This window comes from Cydia amplana, chromosome 1 (genome assembly GCF_948474715.1).
Source record: "Cydia amplana chromosome 1, ilCydAmpl1.1, whole genome shotgun sequence".
Classification (NCBI taxonomy): domain Eukaryota; kingdom Metazoa; phylum Arthropoda; class Insecta; order Lepidoptera; family Tortricidae; genus Cydia; species Cydia amplana.
The window spans coordinates 18,484,063-18,505,437 of record NC_086069.1 but is presented as its reverse complement, the minus strand read 5'-3'; positions in this window follow the sequence as shown (position 1 = coordinate 18,505,437).

Genomic DNA, 21,375 nt, shown 5'->3' with positions numbered 1-21,375 from the left:
CTTTACAGACGCCTAACTTTGTCGCAAAATTTTCTGTAGGAATACGTAGAATTTCGCGCTGAGTATAAACAAACGAAACTCAATTTATTACACTTACACAAACATAGGATCGCTAATTTCAACTCGGACATGACGAGAACAGAAAAATAGTTACGGTTTTAAGTAACAAAAAAAGGTCGAACCTTTTTTTGCTTGATTAAAGCATGAAACTTGGCACAGTTGTTCCTTATATCAAAATAAGCCGATTAAGATCGGTAGCCCGAGGGACCCCCCGCTTATGCCCGAGAGGGGGGGGTGTCAAGTAGCGCCCCGCCCGGCTTCATTCTAAAAATTCTAATAGGCCCCGTTTAGCTAATAGGTCATATTTGGTATCAATTTCGGATAAATCAATAACGTAGAATTCATTTCTGGTATAAAAAATTGCAATTTGTTGAAAAAAATAATAAAAAAACACAAAAAATCTAATTTTTCAAGTATAATTTTTGTTTTTTATTTATTGTCAAAATTAAACTGCTTGGTTTTTCTACATACAAAAAATATGACGATAAAGACTATTTAATGTAGATTTTAAAAACATAACTTTTACTTACCTTTATGAAAAAGAAATTGCATTAAAAAAACATATATCGTCCCGCGCCGGTGAATATCTTGTTACCGACATAGGCATCGATATAGACAACATCCGAAGTACACACTCTGGAGACCGACTAAATGTGTTGTTTATTATTGTAGATCATATATTAAAGATAGAAAGCCGTACATAATATTTGATTAGAAAAAAAATGTGTCGTTCAGTGAAAAAAGGTACCTTGGAAAAATTTTTCATAGAGCCTCTCTTTTGTATAGAAGCATAGTTAATTTCAACCACTCCATGGACTCCATGGTCCCTGTTCTCAATGAATAAGAAGTAAACTGTAAGTATTATTTAATCTACTTACTTATTACATTATAGAATAATTTGCCAGTAACTGGCCGCTTTAATAACTAGCCGCTCTAAACTAAAAATGAATTCTATTCACCTATAAACAGAATTCATTTTAGTATAAGGTTCCAAAAACTGGCCAGCTTTCAATAACTGGCCACTGGCTAGCCTAAACAGAATTTTTGGTTTTGGGTGGCCAGTTACTAAAAGTGGCCAGTTACTGGCGAATTACCCTACCACACTTTAATTTTGCGTCTTGTGTCGTAATACAGTTCCTTCCCCAGACACATAAATGCGTACATTTCATCATTCATGTAGTTGCATCGCGTTTTTTATTCCTGTTTGCATTTACTTCTGGTCAGTTTCAACCATATTCTGACCAAAGCAGGTGTCAGACCAGTGTGGAACCCGTCGTCTGCTTCTTGCTTCCATTCCCAAGAAGTCTGACGGACTGAGCAAGTTTGACGACGAACTAACGTCTGAACCTAAACATCAACCCCTCGGTACACTGCGCGTAATAGGGCATTTATATGGCTCCCTTTTGTTAGAAGTAGGTATACATTATGGAATTTAATAATAAAATAATTTAGCAGTGACTTATTCTCATAGAACAGGTATAACATTATACAACTCTTCATTTCAATATCCCGGTATAACTTGCCTTCTTCAATATTGCACTTATTACCGATCATATTAACATTTTAGTATTTTAGGGGAATGCTTTTAGCCACTGCTATTGCTCCATCTTGTAAGAGCTTGAATCCTTGTAGTGGTTTGGATGAACTCTGAACAGATTCCATGCTTCGAATTCACTTTTTCTCCCCTTTCCACTGAATGCTCGAAACAGGGGTAATACTTCCGCTCTTTTAGGGTAAATAAAATATAGTTTACTTAGCTTATAGAATAGATAATTTTATTAGCTTAAAATATAATTCCCTGACCTGGATGAAATGGTGTGTCATGTGATATAATTGTGTTTTCCACTGTGTCAACGTGAGCCCACAATTCCTGTAGTTGGGGAAATATTCGTACGCATGAATCTAGTCTAGCTGCTATGACTACGTTCGTGTCTACTGTGCGTATCAATACCTTGCAATGACTGTTTTACAGCATCTGCAACTAGGGCCATCATATTAAATGAATCGGACTTTTCATGGTTCTTGGAGTATTCGGAATCTCACGAGGAACATTACTTGTGACATGTTTCTCTACACAATTTCGTGATGGCATAAATAAGGACTTTTAACTCTTCGAAGTTTTGTCAACACAGTGTCTCAAAATGATTTACCTAGTGGTAAAGAAATGAGTTTCACTAAAAGATGGTTATAAGTGAAGCTTACCGTCATGGTAAATTAAACTCTAATTTATTTCTATCGGGCCCTGAAAAACCAGGAGTCGTACTCGTATTCCAAGCATTCTCTCGATCGACCTTGTAATACTGTAAGCTCAATAAGACTTGTGATGTGGGTACTACATGATATATATCATATATATTTGATACATACACTCAAAACATCCATAGGTAATTCAGGAACAAGTATTCACGATAAACAGACAAATAAATGCGTTCTAGAATTTGAACCCGGGTTCCCCATTTAATATAAGGTGTATAAAAGTGAGATCTAAGCATGGACCCTTTTTAGCCTGGCCGATACAAGGATTCAAGCTCCTACAGGATGGAGCAATATCAGTAAATAAATAGCATTCGCCAAAACTTTATTATACCTTTATATGATGATAGGTGAAATAACCTTGTAAAGCAAAGTAAAGTGATACTTACAGATAAAGCCGTTGCTAAATAATTAAAAAATGCCTGAAATAATTCTTTACATGAATCGACTACTGAAATAGAAGCAGCCTTATCAGGATAGAATTATGTTTGGGGTCAGACTTTAGTTCCTCTTTAAACTTGCTCAGTCCGTCTTCTTGGGAATGAAAGCAAGGAGCAGACGACTGTTTCCAAACTGTTCTGACAACCCTACTGTGGCCAGAATATGGTTGAAACTGACATATATACGTGAATGACGAAATGTACCCATTCATGTGTCGGGGGAAGGAACTGTATTAATACAGAAGACGCAAAATTAAAGTGTGGTATAATGTAATAAGCAAGTATATTAAAGAATACTTACAGTTTACTTCTTATTAATTGAGAACAGGGACCATGGAGTCCATGGAGTGGTTGGCACTAACTAAATACGAGTATGCTTCTATACAAACACGAGGCTGGCTGTGATAATTTTTTTAAGGTCCCTTTTTCACTGAACGACACATTAAAAAAAATTGTACGCTTTTCTATCTTTATAATAGAATCTACAACAATAAACAATACATTTAATCGGTCTCCAGAGTGTGCACTTCGGATGTTGTCTATATCGATGCCGATGTCGGTAAAAAGATATTCACCGGCGCGAGACGATATAAGTTTTTTTTATGCAATTTTCTTTTAATAAAGGTTAGTAAAAGTTATGTTTTTAAAATCTGCATTAAATAGGCTTTATTGTCATATTTTTTGTATGTAGAAAAACCAAGCAGTTTAATTTTGACAATAAATAAAAAACAAAAATTACACTTGAAAAATTAGATTTTTTGTGTTTTTTTATTATTTTTTTCAACAAATTGCAATTTTTTATACCAGAAATGAATTCTACGTTATTTATTTATCCGAAATTGATACCAAATATGACCTATTAGCTAAACGGGGCCTGTTAGAATTTTTAGAATGAAGCCGGGCGGGGCGCTACTTGACCCCCCCCCCCTCTCGGGCTTAAGCGGGGGCTCCCTCGGGCTACCGATCTTAATCGGCTTATTTTGATATAAGGAACAACTGTGCCAAGTTTCATGCTTTAATCAAGCAAAAAAAGGTCATTTCACTTAACACCCTCACTAAAAACAACGAAGCTACAATAGAAAGGCGCACAGTGAGGTATTTTACTGATCTGGGCGGCCAATATTATTTTTGATGTTATATTGATAGTTACAGTAATATTAAGCTAATATTTCATTTTTTATCTATACGGTAAGAAAATTATGATGAAATTACAAAAAAATAAGGATTTTGCAATATTAGCTCAAAGTAGGTATAATAATATATGTAGAAAGTATATACAAAAGTAACAAAAATCTGTCAGAAATCGTGTCACTTTGATCAGACGAAGACGGCTCTGTCGATATTTCATCAGACACCATTTCATCTGTATGAGGCTCCATGGGAAGCAGCATCTCGACTCAAATTCTCGAGAGTTTCTGTTGCGAATGGCTTTGTCTTTTTACGCGGTGTTGGTCTGATACCTGTTATTATATTAGAGGATCCGAAGTCACGAGTAATCTGTTAAGTACATCCCTATTGCATGAAACCCTCGAAAACTTTCGAGAAAAGTTTTGACGGTATAGACGAAAATGTCGGTTTCGTGCTTCTGCAGCCTCTTCGGACAATTGCCCGATAGGCAACACGGCATTCTGAATTACAAGTGGGCCGTGAATCAATAACTTCGACAGTTTTTTTTAAAGAAATCATCTTCTTTATTGTGTGTTGCAGCCCATCTAGATCTCATTTCATACTTGAACCGACTAAAATTATGCTTGATTTCCCCTATTTGTTCATCATTAAAGTTTACCCTACCAAGCAAATCATTTTCGATAAAGTCCAGTTTACTTCTTAAATTTGGCAATTTCGTTTGCTGCATCAACTCGAATAACTTAGATCGAGTTAGTAATTTAACATTAGATGGCCCTAGAAACAATAAAAAATCAAAATTACCAAAAAATAACAAATTCATAAAATCATACATTTTGACCATATAACGTTTGGATGCCTAATTTTCCATTTTCCGGAGTGTTTCCGTGGAAAATCAAAGCTAAATCGTAAACTAGAATTAATGAGGTATGTGCTACATGTCTTATTTCTGCCGGGACACCTCGGGAACTACAACTAAATGTTTCCGATAAGTCAAAATACAAGCAAAACGAGAACGTTAAAAGGGTGTACTTTTGAATGACTACCATATCGTCATAACATAATCAATCCTTTTAAAAACATATACAAACGAGACATTCTTACCTGCCATCATAACATTTAAGGTAACTTATTATATATTCTACCGCAAAAACATACAAATTCACTATTAAAAGTCACCCCGATTTGATGTGTCGTTTGAGAAAATGAGTGCACTTCAAATACTTAATATTGCAACCAGCTATACCAGCATAGTTTAGCAATAAGGTCGAATACATTGACAGATTATAGTGCGTCAATAAGTAGACTTTCTGAACCTACCTCATTATTCTACCCACAGTCAGTTTTTAAAAATTGACTTTTGGCCGCCCAGATCAGTGATATACCATTCTGTGAGGCGGTCTAATTCTCTTTGAGTGCCTTTGAACTTAATTTTCGCCTAGAGTTTATTTTGACGCTAACAAAGGTTAAAGCTGGCCGTAATTTATACTTCGGTTTCACATAAAGAACGGGCCATAAACTTTGCTGTCGTATTTCTTATTTTTCTTTGAAAACTGATCTCAGAAATTACCGCGGAGCGTCATAAAAGTCGGTCTATTAATTAGAGAAGCAGTTCACTCCTGGGGTATGACATCAGCGCCCTGGCACAAGGCCCCTTTGTCTCCGGGCTGACAGATACGGTGTAAATCTCGGATCATGACAAGCGTGTCGTGTAATCCCAAACTGAGAAAATATTATTTTTCGGTCGTTTCTTTGTCCGCCAGGAGCTGTTGCGTCAGAGCTCGATTCGTTCGAATGTCGGCGATACGATGTGTTGAATGACGAAATGGATTCACGACTGCGTTTGTTTGTTTATAGTGCCTGATGAATATCCTTTCGTGAGAGATAAACAAGAGTCGGCTTCGTTAAAAGAAATGACATAACAATAAGCTTTTTATTTATTTATTTTATTTTATTTATTTTATTTGTTAGGAAAACTTACAGCTAGAGTAACAAGTTATTTAGGTAATAACCAGGCCTCGGAGTTTTTTTAGCACGGTAAGACTAAGGAGAGCTATGGAGTCTTTGTTAACATTAAAATTAAGTTCATACTCATACTCATCCTCATTAATTAAGTACAAGTAAATTATGTACAGCTCTAGACCTAATAAATATCAGCGATCATCACAATAACGAAATACGTAACTATATATTCATGACATAATGTGACATCTGATTTACTCATACACATATTTAGGTAAAGAGGTTTAATCATAAGTGGCCTATCACTTAAAAAAGTACTTAAGACATGCAATATGGGTAATATAATAATATTAACATACACATATACATATTATTACTTTTTTATAATATAACATTTAATTAAATATATGTAAACAGAATTAATTACATATAAGTAGTCTAAGTATTTATAAAACGATTCGGACGAACTTAATTAATGAGGATGAGTATGAGTATGAATTTAATTTTAATGTTAACAAAGACTCCATAGCTCTCCTTAGTCTTACCGTGCTAAAAAAACTCCGAGGCCTGGTAATAACATAGAAACAGTGAGCCAATTACAAGTTTCCACAGGTAGAAGCTGCGTAGAGTATATACTTAGAAGAAAGGAGTTTTTTCTGTATTTGCTATGAACGAAGGCATATACTTAAAATACGTAATAGATTAACTCACAAGACAAAATCAACATAACATAATATTTATTTGTGCATTGCTACCAAAAAGTGTTAGTAAAGTGTTACCTTGTTAGTGTTACCTTCTTCAGCATTATTAGCTGTAAAAAAAGGTCACCAGAAAGTATCTAAAGTTAGCGTCAGAGTGAGTAAAATTCTCTTTTTCATTTGTGTAAGCAATAAGTAAGTATCTAACTGCAATAAGGAACACAATGGCAGCGTTGTTAGCGTCGTCTAGTAGCCTAACTCTTAAACCACTAACATTAACACGCTTTTATCGCACGATCCATTGAAGTTTTTTTTGATTAAGGATTACTCACGTTAGACCGGATTGTGTCCGGGCCGGAGTTTCCGGAGCTTAGTTGTCTATGGAAAGCATCACGTATTCACCTGTCATCTGTTATAGAAAAGTAAGCGCCGGAAGCTCTGGCCCGGACATGGCCCGGTCTAATGTGAGTCATCCTTTATGCCCGCCTGCCCCTGCGAGCGGAGCGAGCTCTATTTGGAGTCCGCTTAGCTCGCAATGGTCAAATACATGCAAGAGCTTCCACTGTAAGAGTGAGTGGAGCGGACTAAAAGAGTTCAAAGAGTCACAAGTCACAAAAGTGTTCACAGAGTCGAGCGGATTCCGTGCGGACTCGCGGGACTCCGCTTGACTCGCAACTCTCGCAAGTATCAAGTGTCGCAATCCACCACGCTTCCACCACGAGCGAGTAAGCGGAGTGGATTGAGCGAGCTTTAAATAAATAAAAAATAAAAACGATATGTTTGAAGTGATGTTTCATGTTTCGAGGTCTGGATCTGAATCCATCAAGATTTGAGGAGTTCCCTCAATTTTTCATATAATCATTACACAGTCTATTTTAGTCCGTTGACAATCGACTTAACAAGTCCAATGTTAATTGATGGAAGCGGGGTGCGGGATTTATATTTTGAGCGTAATTGCAAGATGTGATGTCCTTAACAAAGATGTGCCCTAGAGCGGTGTCAGGCGCAGGAATATGCCCCGCCGGTGGCACAGTCTACAGAATTTCTGCTTTGCACTGCACACCCGTAAATAAAGAATGTACTTTTCTTAATTAAAAGTTATTTAATCTAATGTAACCAGCGTAAACTATTTTTCGTGTGTAAATACTGGGATATCCCTAGCATTCCTATCAGTGAAACGGCAGAAAATATCAGCGGCCCGTTTATCAAAAGCTTGTAACTTTGACAGCTTTGGTTAAAAAGGGGCTTCCACATAGTGCGATCATCGTTCGGTCGTGGTCGTAATAAGGGAAAAACATTTTTTTAAAGAAAGGTTCAGCAATCTTAGTTCTCTTGGATGCATTAAATATTATATTTATTCAAATAAACAAAATAAGCAATGAGTACGTAGTCAAAAAAATCATGTTTGCTCCTAAAATTAACAGATGAATACCGCAATTTTCTATGTACTGTGAAAAAGATGGTACCAATTGCGCGTCGTCTGTAGCGCGACAAGATTTACAATTTGTATTAATTTAGAACGCCCCGGTGACATAAGGCGCTATATTTATAAAAACTCATTTAATGTAGCCGGCGCCAAATGAGACATCCAACGTTTTCGTGACAGTTCCGAATTCGTAAGAGTAAATTATCAAAAATTAAAAAAGTGTAAGTAAGTATGTATGTAGGTAAGTAGTTATGGTAGGTATTTTGTTTTTATTTGCGAATTGTTGATGTTTTTTACCGTATATATGTCATACTACATTTTTTTCCGTCCTTCGTCCAAACTCAAATAATGGACGACAGAACCCAGCCCGGCAGCGGCAGCCATTCTTTTACGCGGCAAATTAAAAATCGTTAGTTATCATGTGCCTTATTCGTACTGAACACTTTGTTTTATTTCGTACCTTAGAAGACATGATATTGTGAAACCTGGATTCACGAACTATGTGTGCTGGGGTTGACAAAAATATTCATAATTTTATTTGTGATGTTTGCAAAGAGTTAAAAAGTTACAGTTAGATCTGCTATAGATCATTAAAATGTTCGTTCTATATTTGAGATGATTGGACAGAAGTGGACAAATTATTTAGATTAGGGACTCCATTATAATTAATATTACTTATGTACTTATGTCAATATTGTCAATTGCTGTGATTATAAGACTGATACTAATTATACGCTCTCATAGTTTGACATGGAGATATACGGGTACGATATAGGAATATATGGGTACGTTTTAGGGACAATTAGGCCTAAATCGTACCTTTTCCACTTTTTTTTAACTTTTTATTTTCAGAAGTTGTTGAGGTTTAAGTTTAACTTGTTACTTTTGATGATTCGTTATTAAATAAAGATTCTTTAAACACCGTTTGTATTTTTTTAATTACTTGTATTTCCAAGAAATTTGCATTTTCTCTTAAGGGGTACGAATTGGGCAAGTTTCCCCTAAATAAAGGTAGCAACAGGCGGTCTTATCGCTGTAAGCGATCTCTTCCAGACAACCTTGGGGTAGCAGGATATAAAGAACAGAAAACTTTTAAAACTTTTAATTAATTTTATCAACAACAATTTGGATCTCGTAAGAAAGTGCATAAATGGATCGATGTCACAGAAATACTCAATATAGTTTTTTGGTACTCGTCTGAAAAAAGTATGTCTAGAATCATTAGCTTTTCGCCCCAAACGCTAAAAGATTAAACGCTTTGTACTTCGGTGTCAAATAAAGTATCCACAGGAGTCAGGACCAATCAGTCAGTTTTTATAAGGATAATAGGACTCAATGATGCAGTATGTATTGACAAAACCAGTCTCGAGTAAACACAGTAAACAATAATTCATTTTTTCCAGGCCAATTGATTTTGCAAGACTGATTCTGCGAGAGTAAACGAATCTTAATTTCTTTTTATTGCACATATTTAATGTCAAGGCACTTAGGGCCTGCGAGTGTGCTGTGTTGACACAATTAACAAAGAATGCACAGTACGCACATTGTATGAAGGTATAGAGGTGTTGGGTTTGCACTTGTATATATGAGCTCGTATGAATGGGGTGGTTGGCATTCAAGTGTCGTTCATACGATTTTCTATGCGCCTCTTAGTACTGTATAATATATAGTATTATACCTACTTAATTAGGCACATCAATTAAAATTCCTGTGGATGTTCTGTGATTAAGACGTTAAGTGCCGAGATGGAATGTTAGTAGCTATCTACTGTTTGCTAATTTTAAATCTCCGAGGCTACAAGATTTAAAATTAGCAAACAGCGTTTCGCTTTTAGTCATAATATTGTACAAACCAGATTTTTGTGTCAGAGATTTAAATAGGCCTCCAAAGTAAAAAAATACTTCCTATGAAACCATGTCTCCAAGTAAGGAATAATAAGTTATTAAGGCATATTTGAGCCACAATTTACCTGATTAGAATAATGATCCGACCACAACACAACTTTACATCAAGTAAAAATAATATTATTTTAGCACGTACCCAACGCTATTAATGGAAGTTGTGTTCCTTTTTCGCACAATAGCCTAAAGCAACCGTATTTGGGTTTGATTACTCTATTCTTCTAAGTACGTAAACCACAATGATAAGATAACACAGGTTTCCTAAGAAAACCCATCAGGCGGTTTCTGTCCTTATAAAATATCATTGCATATGCATACTTTACTTATAAGTAGGTACATACAATCATGCTCAACTGCTAAATACATAAAATCATACTCAAGGTTAAATGAAGTGCTTTCAGGAATAAACTTGGGCACATAATGCGTTCCTCGATACGTGAAAAGTCTTATCTCACACACGTTTAACCGACATACAAGACGAATCGCCAATGAGGCTTTTAATCCCAATGGCAGTCAGATGTGTAAAGAAATAAGACGACTTAAAATTACTCGTGAATGCAGATTTGGCGCACATGTGCACGTACAATTTGGTGCGGATTAATGCGTAATGTTATGGAGTGGTGACAATTTAAGCCAAAGTTATGAACTTATAATATACCTACTTAATTTATGCACTTATAGTATATAAAACGACACGACGAAAGTGTATGGTGCAGTCATTGATTGAACAGCTCCAATAGCTAAACATTCTATTGAATTCCGGGAAATCAAGTGAAACAGTCATTGTAAAGAACGACAATAAAGCTGGGCAAAGTATTAGGTATATAAAAATTACAACCTGTAGGTGAAACAGCGCGCGAAAAGTATTTAATTTGCCACCGTCGACTACTTTTCCAATTAAAGATATATCTCGACAGTTGGCGTTCAAAGATATCTGCAATAGTTTAATTGTTATATGTTTAGAGACCTATCTCTTTTAGTTAAGCTATCAGAGAATGGTAATATAGATACTTTTGACGCTGACTGTACACTGCCAAAATTTCAGTCGTAAACATTCTCATCAAGTCTAGTGCTGGCAAAGTAATAAAAAGTTGTATACCTACATATAGGTAGCTATGTGTTCCCGTCTCAGTATTAATTTGACCTTTATGAGATGGTAGAGCGATGTAAATCTTGCATATCCTGGAAAACTCTACATACGGTCTCCCGCCACGTGACACATGACACACGTTCGGCGGGCTAATCACGCCATTTTAATTACTGTCTAACACGCGACAGTCTTACCCACAGACACCGCAACAGACGTAATACAATCAGTACTCCGACTTCACACTTACTCATCTCATCAACGTTATTAAATACTCAACATTGCAAAACGAGCTGTCACAGTTTTTGTACACAGAATTAAATTTTACTTGAAAATGTCAAAGTACTGATTACTACGTTCCGACTGCTGTGGTCTCATTCGTAGGCAATTTTAATGTAATTATAGCATTAAGCGACTGTGGATGTAACATTGACATAAGTCCTTTCTCTACCATGGGTGCACGTCTCTGAGACCCATCACCGATAGGTACTACTCATAAAGTGGATGCAATGAAAAAACTGTAAACGTAAAACAAGGGTGAGTGGTGAGGCGAAAACATAATTCTTGCGGCGCTCTTCAAAGCGTAAATTTATATAAAATACACAATTTTAAGACTGTGTGGCTGAGAATTTTAGGGTTATAGTTTTGGTTTTACTTAGCTAGCACGGTGCTTAATTAAACAAAGTTGTAAAATATAAAACTGAAAATGGAGAAAATATATTTTGGGATATAAAAGAAAAATAAAACCCAGCCATCTACCGAACACATTTATTGGCTGTTGTAGGTAAGTAACATGAGGCTACGTCAGTGTGATTTTTGCAACCAAAAAGAAATAGTTTTTAGATAAAATAAATCATAATGATCTACATTTATGCCAATACATAGTAAAAAAAATATTTTTATAACATAATTTTAGCTACTTTTACAAACGCAGAAATGTCATGTTTTAAAGCTATCAAGGAAAAATACTTTTATAAAAGAAATCCGATCTTTTTCCCGCCAATACCTGCCGCCATTGTCGTTAATGACACAGATAAGTAAAACCACAGACGATTCATTTTATACACAGAGAAACCACCAGTACAGGCACTTTCCCTTTATAATATTACGTAATTATTCGTGTCCTGACTGACAATCTGAATCCACTTGGGTTATAAAGCATAATGTGTAAGTACCAGATTTTAAGTATTTTTTTAATTTATGATGAAGTGGCGAAGCTTTACAAAAAGAAACTCATATTCAGAATCTGAAAATTGCAATCACGTATTCCTGCTCGTAAGTAAATGTACTTACCTAATCTTTTGGATCAGCAGTGATAAAAAGGTAAGAGAATTTTAGGCTACTGTTAGGCGACTTTAAAACAATTAAATTATCGACCCTCTGTAACTAGCATAGACTCTAACTAACTCCTCTGCATATCGCTTATCTGTGTCGCATTTCCAAGCGACTTCCTCCTAGTTCACCCTTACAACTTTTATGAAAGAACAGATTTCTTTATTAGACTACGACTCGTCTAATTCAATCCTCTGATCCTTCATTTATTTATTCGTTTCAAAGTAATTCACTAAAGAAATAGGCGATTTTTTTTTCTTATTATAACAGCGAAAAGAGGGAACACTCAGGGGATCGTATTGTTACTCTACCTGTATTTTCTTTAATTAAGTTCAACATAAGTAAACCTTATTATGTACGTCAATAGGCATCGGGTGACTTGAGGGAATGGTTCATTTAATATTTATGACTCTTTAGAGAAATTATTTTGTAGTTTAGAAAAAGATTTTGTACTAAATTTACTCGGATACCTCGGGTACTTGGTTGGTCAAAGTTACAATACCTAGGTAACTCATAACCAGCCCTTGCATATCCAGCTGCCGAAACCCAAACCTTCTTTCATTATACATTCATATTAGTTTGATATAAATTCCTAGCTACTCATTAATACTACGAACATAATTAGGTAGGTATCGACATGTTGTTAATGTTGTGGTCATCCAAAACCAGGAAACCCATTTTAAACTTACATTTATTACCGTCACATTATAGATATACAGGGTGCTTCCTGTAACAGGAGCAATAAATTAAACTAAAGACTGTACTCCTCAAACTGACCAACATTTGTTCAGACTTTTAAAAATTATGAATCCTTTAGACTTCCTCTTTTTCATACAAAATAAATATTGCCTTCAATGTACGCTGACATCAGTGTGTTTGATTGACGTTGCTTGTCACGCTTTAAACATAATAAAATTTGCAATGCATTGCGTCTTAGAATAAACTTTAAAATGTAATAAAAATCAAAATATGAGTTATTTTCAAAAGTTGCTGAACAAATATTGGTCAGTTTGAGGAGTACAGCCTACAGTTTAATTTATTGCTCCTGTTACAGGAAGCACCCTGTAGATACATAAAGAAAATATTTATTTGGCGTAAAAAACATACATTATTTAGGTACAACAGAAAATTAATTAAAGAAAGTCACACCAAATAGGATGCCGCTCAGCATAAGCAGTGTCTCTAAGACACTGCGCTGGTTTTTGGGGCACCCAAAATTAAAAGCTATAAACCTTAAAACTAATACACAGACAGAACAGATATAATCAGAACAAGACAGATTAGACATATCACGTGTAAGAAGGAAAGAGAGAAAGAGTCGACAAATATATCTTGTTGTTCACAAATTTTTACAATTTCTTTATTTTTATTTTTTACAGTACATATGGGGCTTTTCCGCACTAGTGCGTAAAATAGCACTTTTCGTGCGATGTCGAAACTTTAAAGTGCCATATGAACTGTAAAACGTTGTTCGATACACGTGCGAATAGGTAATTCGCAAGTCGTGTCGATTTTATCGCCACTCGTCTTCTCTCGCCTCTTTTTCGCACTTGTATCGAAAATAACTATTAAAGCTTTTTGAATATGTCCGCTAAGTTATAACTTATAAATCTTGTTGGGTTGTGAGTAAATACTTTTTTATTAAATGCACTTATTTTTATCTTACGACAAATCTACAATGAAAGTTCTCGAAAGTTCTTAGGTAGGTCGGTAGGTAGGTACCGATCACTACATTTTACACGCATTTGTCCTTTAGCCATCGGTGGACCTACGCACTAAGTGTGTGTCGTGCGGCCCCTATAGGTTTTTAAGCACAGGATGGAGGGGTCCTTCATCCCCGCGATAAGTACACGTTTACGACGTCCTCGTAAAACACGGATCACCGACAATTTTTGATATGTAACGTTTCTATTCAAATGCGAACTTTACGACGTTACACATTATAACTTTACCGACGTCATATTTTTCCTCCGAGCCGTGATTATGAGCGGTGCATCAAAAGTATTTCAATAAAAAAACGTTATTCCTTTTTAATCACTTCCCTTTTTATTGCGTCAACGTGAATTTAGTGCCGGGCTTTTCAATTTCGCGGGGTCGGAGAGTAGAAATGTTTATTTGTATTTTTATATAGGTAATTCCAAATTGCATCATTTTATTGTTCCTGCTTCTATTAATTTAACTTTTTTATTGCTTTGTAGGTTGGTATGTTTTACTTTTATTAAGTACCTATAACTATTTCTCTTACAGTAATTTGTACTTAGTAATCTTGTTAAATATGTTTTTAACTTAGATTTTATCATCCGGACTATTTAATTTCCCTGTTTTATAATACAGGGTGGTCCAAACCTTGACGTCCAAAATTTTTTTTTTAGATTCCTTACGTCGTGGGCTATCAAAATATACCCCATGTATGTTAGCCGATTTTTCGTAGTTTTCAAGTTACGATTTTTTAAACTTTTAACTTTTTTTATGAAATTCCGGGGTTCCCATACAGAGTGGCTAAAAAATAACTGCATTCCCGTTGCCAGGGAGGTGTTGAGATTATATTGAGCAACTTTTACTATGGGACCAACCCCGAAATCGCGAAAAAAAAATTTGGCTGTTTCATACATTTTGGCTGATGGTCCATTTTCTATGGAAGGGTAATTTTTTTTTTGTCGGACGTCAAAGTTTGGACCATCCTGTATACTTAGTTAAGTTGTATTTCTTTTTTTTGAAAGAAACCAGAAGGGAAAAATTAACTTAGAAATTAAACCCAAGTTACTACCTATTTGTATAATGTCTAACATCCTCTTTACGACCATCATTTACATTATAAGAGCACCAGTATTACATAAAACTAATGATTATGCAGTACAAAAAGTAAACAAATCCTGTTTTATTGCCAACACGAGTTGACTCAAAAATTGCTCTAATTTATAGACATGTGATGTCGTAAGATCTCATTAAGAAAAAAAAAATACGCAATGAAAAACATGTGGCCCTACAGCGTGAGAACATAAAAGAGTATCCAATAATAAAGAGACAAAGATTCTTTTGATTCTCGTCTTAAGTATAATATTATAGTAACACAGTACATATAGGCTACCTATTTTTTTATAACCGTGACAGATGCCTAAATTATTTAGGTCCGTATGATTAAAAGTTTTTTCTACTCTCGTACTTTTATTTGTCATTTAAAAGGTCGTGCATACACCTTTAAAACCCTACCTTATAGTTGTCAAGACAAGTATTTAGTCTATGCCCCAAAAAAAGAATTTGTGCATACACGCAGTATCTTTTTGGCGATTTTACGATACTTCGTGTAATGACCACTTAAAAAATATTGAATGAAATACAGTGTTGCCGACCTTATTTTAAATGTCATCTCTGACAAATAAGTAAACCATAGACATGTTTTTTATTAATTTCATTCATTCATTCATTCTTTTCCCGCCCGTACCCTCCGTTTTATTTTTTTCTTGAATTAAAAATATTTGTTAAATTTACAATTTTGTGCAATTTACAAGTGCTTGGTCGTAGAAAAAGTATTGTATGCAACGTTGTTTAACTGAGTCAAAAAATACTCGTGGCGTCTTTATTAACAATTTTCGGCTTCGCCTCAAATTGTTACTCACGCCACTCGCATTTTTTGACCTCTCTTAAAGAACTGTTGCGTAAAATACTATATTGATAAATATTCAAATGGGATTAAATGAGTACTGAATTGGACAATGTGAAAACGCGCGTTTTTTCGAGTCGAAATTGCTCAACAGTTTCTCTACATAACGAGGAACTTCGTGACGTAGAGGCCTCAAATTTTTTTTTTCTTCTCAATCGGTCATTTGTAAGTGTGACCATTGTTTAACCTAGCTGAAGACGGCGGGTGGTAGTAGGTATTACTAGAATTGGCTAAATTATAGCTAATGTCATGTTGACACCCATAATTTAAGTATTTAATAGATGCACCAGCGTTCATTTTAGTGATATTTGAAAGCATTTACTGGTACCTAGTGTCCACAATTTATATTTCGCGTTACTTTGGATTTCTATAATAGAAACGTCCCAAAGAGAAGTCTTGGACTTAGACTCTAAGATATACTTTGTCCTTTTGTGTTTGGGTTGTTTACAAATAAAAAACATAAAGCTTATTAATAAGAGATATCCAAGACAACTGTGTTGACAGTTTCCACGAAACTGATTAAGGTCAGGTCAACAGTCTGCTACATTGTGTTCGTCGTTGCGTAAGCTGAGGGCGTTGAAACTTTAGAAGCCCACTGTTCCAAGAAACGTGCCCAGTAGAAAAACATTCGTATATTTATCGATTCAAACACGATATGGAAACATAGTCGGGATTCAAAGCATAACTCGCTTCGGTTGAATAAGGCTGGCTTAATTGGCGATTCGGAATGGATCTAAAATTCTTCGCCTGAAAAGGTTTAGTGGCCCTGCGGTTTTTGCTAGAAATTTACAAAACTAAAGATCTAGGTTTGATTTTGTAAAGTTAATGGTATAATGGACGACGATTATTTAATCAGTTAACGAATACGATCTTTCTATTTTCTATATTGACTGTGCGAGGGATGATACAAAATGCGAGAACGGTAGAATTTAAAACAAGAAATTGTGCATACCTTATCGCAAGTCCTCTTGCTGGAGCTGCCGTCTTCAACGCAGTGGCATAACCAAGATCCTCTGTTCTGTGCTTTGTGGCCACAGTTTTGAAGAGACCTGCCTAAACTATTAGGTACGCCCCGCCCTGCACTAAAACGTAGTGATTATATTCTCTTTGCCCTGCACGACCAGTATCTACAGAGTATTAAGGTTCCGTCACACAGGCGCGTTTTCCGGGCGGGGCGTGAGCGTTTTTTATGTAAAAGCGGCGCGCCCTGCTCACGCCCCGCCCGGTAAACGCGCCTGTGTGACGAAACCTTTAACCTCTCAAGTCTCAAGAATCTCAAGATATGCATACGAGAAAAACAAGTCGGAAATACTGATTTTCTTTGCACCATGTGGTGTGATTCTTCCTTCGATCAGGCCCCTATTTCACCACGGTGACAAGTGCGATAATTGTCGACATCACTGTAACTGACGTCACAGGCCTCCATATGCTACGGTAACCGCTTACCATCGGACGGGCGGTGTGCTTGTTTGCCACCAACATTTTAATTTAAATAAAACTCCATTATATCGCCAGTAAATAAATACTTATTTTGCGAAGCTAATGACAATTGTTACAAGAAACACGACAATTGTCACGAAATTCCGACACAGAACTCATTTCATGTCAAGAATTACCGAAAGTTTTTTTTTAATCTTGTGGCAATTGTCATCATCATCATCATAAACTTCGCAAGAGAAATACCTGTTTTTGCCGATATAATAAAGTTTTTTTTAATAATACAATGATAGTGGCAAACAGGAATACGGCCCGCCCGATGGTAAGCGGTAACCGTAGCCCATGGATGCCTGTGACGTCTGCAACAGTGACATTTGTCGAATTGTCGCACCTGTCACCGTGGTGAAATAGGGGCCAGGAATTTGTTAACAATATACTTAAACCATCACGTTCTTTAAAAATTTTTTTTTTCAAAATTTCTATAAAACTCTCTCTGTTCCAAAATAATGACTGTACCCATAACAAAACATTAAATCACATAAGTTCATTTTTAGGGTTCCGTACCCAAAGGGTAAAAACGGGACCCTATTACTAAGACTCCGCTGTCCGTCCGTCCGTCCGTCCGTCCGTCCATCTGTCACCAGGCTGTATCTCACGAACCGTTATAGCTAGACAGTTGAAATGAAATTTTCACAGATGATGTATTTCTGTTGCCGCTATAACAACAAATACTAAAAACAGAATAAAATAAAGATTTAAGTGGGGCTCCCATACAACAAACGTGATTTTTTACCGAAGTTAAGCAACGTCGGGAAGGGTCAGTACTTGGATGGGTGACCGTTTTTTGCTTGTTTTGTTTGCTTGTTTTGCTCTATTTTTTGTTGATGGTGCGGAACCCACCGTGCGCGAGTCCGACTCGCACTTGGCCGGTTTTTTTATTGCTTTTCGATTTATTAATTTAGTAAGTATAACATTAGTTTGGTAGTAAGTACATATTAAACAACGCTAATAAATAATACAAAAAGAAAAACATATTTTTCACCTCAGCAGCTCGAACAAGGGTACTTTGCTACTTAAAAACAGTGAGCAAAATCGCATTTTGCTCACTGAAAGGACAAAATGAGCAAAATGCGATTTTGCTCACTCAGTGAGCAAAATGCGATTTTGCTCACTGTTTTTAAGTAGCAAAGTACCCTTGTTCGAGCTGCTGAGGTGAAATAGTTATTTGTACAACAAGAGATCAAAGTTTGATATCTCTTCGAGTGCTTATTTTGAGTCCCGTGCAAGCGAAAGATTCTATAATAGATTCACGAGCGTAGCGAGTGAATCTAATTTAGAATCTTGAGCGTAGTAAGGGACTCAAAAGCGCACGAGATGTAAATAACTTTGATCTCGTGTAGTACACAACATTTTTCACCTCAGCAGTGAGAACATATTAGAGAACCCGAAAAATGTATTCCTTCTTCATCACTTACCTCTATTCACTGATGTTTTATTAAGATATACCAACAATTAAATTTTCACCTCAGCAGCTCGAACAAGGGTACTTTGCTACTTAAAAACAGTGAGCAAAATCGCATTTTGCTCACTGAGTGAGCAAAATCGCATTTTGCTCATTTTGTCCTTTCAGTGAGCAAAATGCGATTTTGCTCACTGTTTTTAAGTAGCAAAGTACCCTTGTTCGAGCTGCTGAGGTGAAAATTTAATTGTTGGTATATCTTAAGAAAACATCAGTGAATAGAGGTAAGTGATGAAGAAGGAATACATTTTTCGGGTTCTCTAATATGTTCTCACTGCTGAGGTGAAAAATGTTGTGTACTACACGAGATCAAAGTTATTTACATCTCGTGCGCTTTTGAGTCCCTTACTACGCTCAAGATTCTAAATTAGATTCACTCGCTACGCTCGTGAATCTATTATAGAATCTTTCGCTTGCACGGGACTCAAAATAAGCACTCGAAGAGATATCAAACTTTGATCTCTTGTTGTACAAATAACTATTTATGTCACGTATCTTAGCTAAGTAAACAATGACATCAACAACAAAATATTATGTCGAAGGCAAGATTAGAGCAAGCCTGGCTTCGTAAATGTATTACAGACATGTAGTAAAGTAGGTACCTACACTAACTTCATCAAATGGAATAAATGGACATTTTGAAAAAAAAAAAAAAACAATCCAATCCAATTGATGACTGTACCATAAAAAATATATAAATCACATAATTATGTTATCGAAGCAAAAACATCAACAACAATTTATTTTTGTCGAAGGCAAGATTAAAACACGCCTTTTTATATTGTACTTACCTACCTATGTATCTGAGGATAAATAGTCTAAACATAACGAAAATCTGAAAAAATACGATGATTGAAACTTAATGGAACCTATATATATATATATATATTAACTGTACACAAATATACATTAAGTATATTACTAGTACATACATACCTACCTAATATATACATTAACAAAGCACAAACAAATTCCTTCTACATTTTGAAATGCTTTATAACAACATCAAGAACCATTTACTTAGATGTTTATTTATTTTATCAATTAAACTACCAGTTTCACTAAACAAAAATGTGATCATATTTTAATTTATTAAAATTAATTGAAATAATGAACTGATAACAGTCTTTTGCAAATAAACTTACCTATAATAAGAACAAGATGACGCGTCAAATGGAACGAAACGAGTTAAACAGGTCTCGAGGTATTTCTAAAGTATCTTTTTATTAAGGTTTCCAATTTCTTTCAATGAACAAACAACATCATAAAAGAGGGGGTGCAGGCGAGCTAGCGTGATAATAGCGTCGAGTTCTCGTAACAAACAAAGGTACTTATAGTGTATATTGTCGCTCGGCTGGAACAGGCTTATCCTGTGTCGTTGAGGTGTGCTACCTACAGCAAACCTACCTATAGCGTCCATGGAGATTCAATAGTAGAGTGTCGTCATATGACGCACTACGAGTGACCAAACATGAGAACAACACAACTTGGAATTTCGGACATTTTCGCAGCTGCTGTGCCGCGTAATGCGCGGACCGTCATTATTCCGCATCATAAATAACGTACTCAAACTATACAAAAACGGCTAACCCTTCATTGCCTCTTCCTTTTACGATTCAGAGAAGGAATAAAATATGTGAGAGCCAAAACAAAGGCCATAAAACCAAAATGACAGGGCCACACGCTTTTCACGAGACGGGGAGCAAAAAGGCACACTATAATTTCGCATTATGTAATACTCGGAAGAGCTGTTTGGCTGGTTCGAATGCAAGCGTGGTTTAAAAATAACTCAAGGTTAGCCCGCCGGCATTCGGAGAGGGTCCCTTTGTGAGATCAAGGTCCACCGGTTCTACAGGATGCCTGTAGGCACCACGGCGTGTTTTCGTCTCGAACAATGCGCTGCGCAGCGCCCGCGCGGGCATCGATCAAATGATTTTGCATGGGATAGTGTGCTACATCAATTTTAACCAATAACCTTCCTTTGTGACTTTGTGAAGAATAAAAGAAAAAAATATTTACAGAAATAGCCTTCGTTCGTAACTTCGTAACGCCCACCTACCAATTTTACTACATACCTACTACTTAGTCTTGTAAAACTAAGTAAAGGTTTTCCTGTAAGATATTGTAGGTAAATATGTAGATACAGCCAGCAGTAAATGTAGCTAATTAAACGAACGAAGTTTTCGAAATTATCAGAAATCAGAATGACATACGACATACCCCTTGTTCCCTTAAAGTCGTGACAAGATCATTTAGACCGTACAAGCCGATGCCGATTAAACTTACATTCGTACACCTTATAATATCTAGGTATACAACTTTACTTGTCGTGTTAAACACTTTTTTTTTATCAAAACCTCTATCGTAAAAGTTAACGTTGAAGTAGGTATACAAAATAGCCTCACAATACCCCTCTTCCTCATTTCAAGCAACACAAGTTCGACGCAATACAAAAGCTCTCCTGCGCAGCAAAA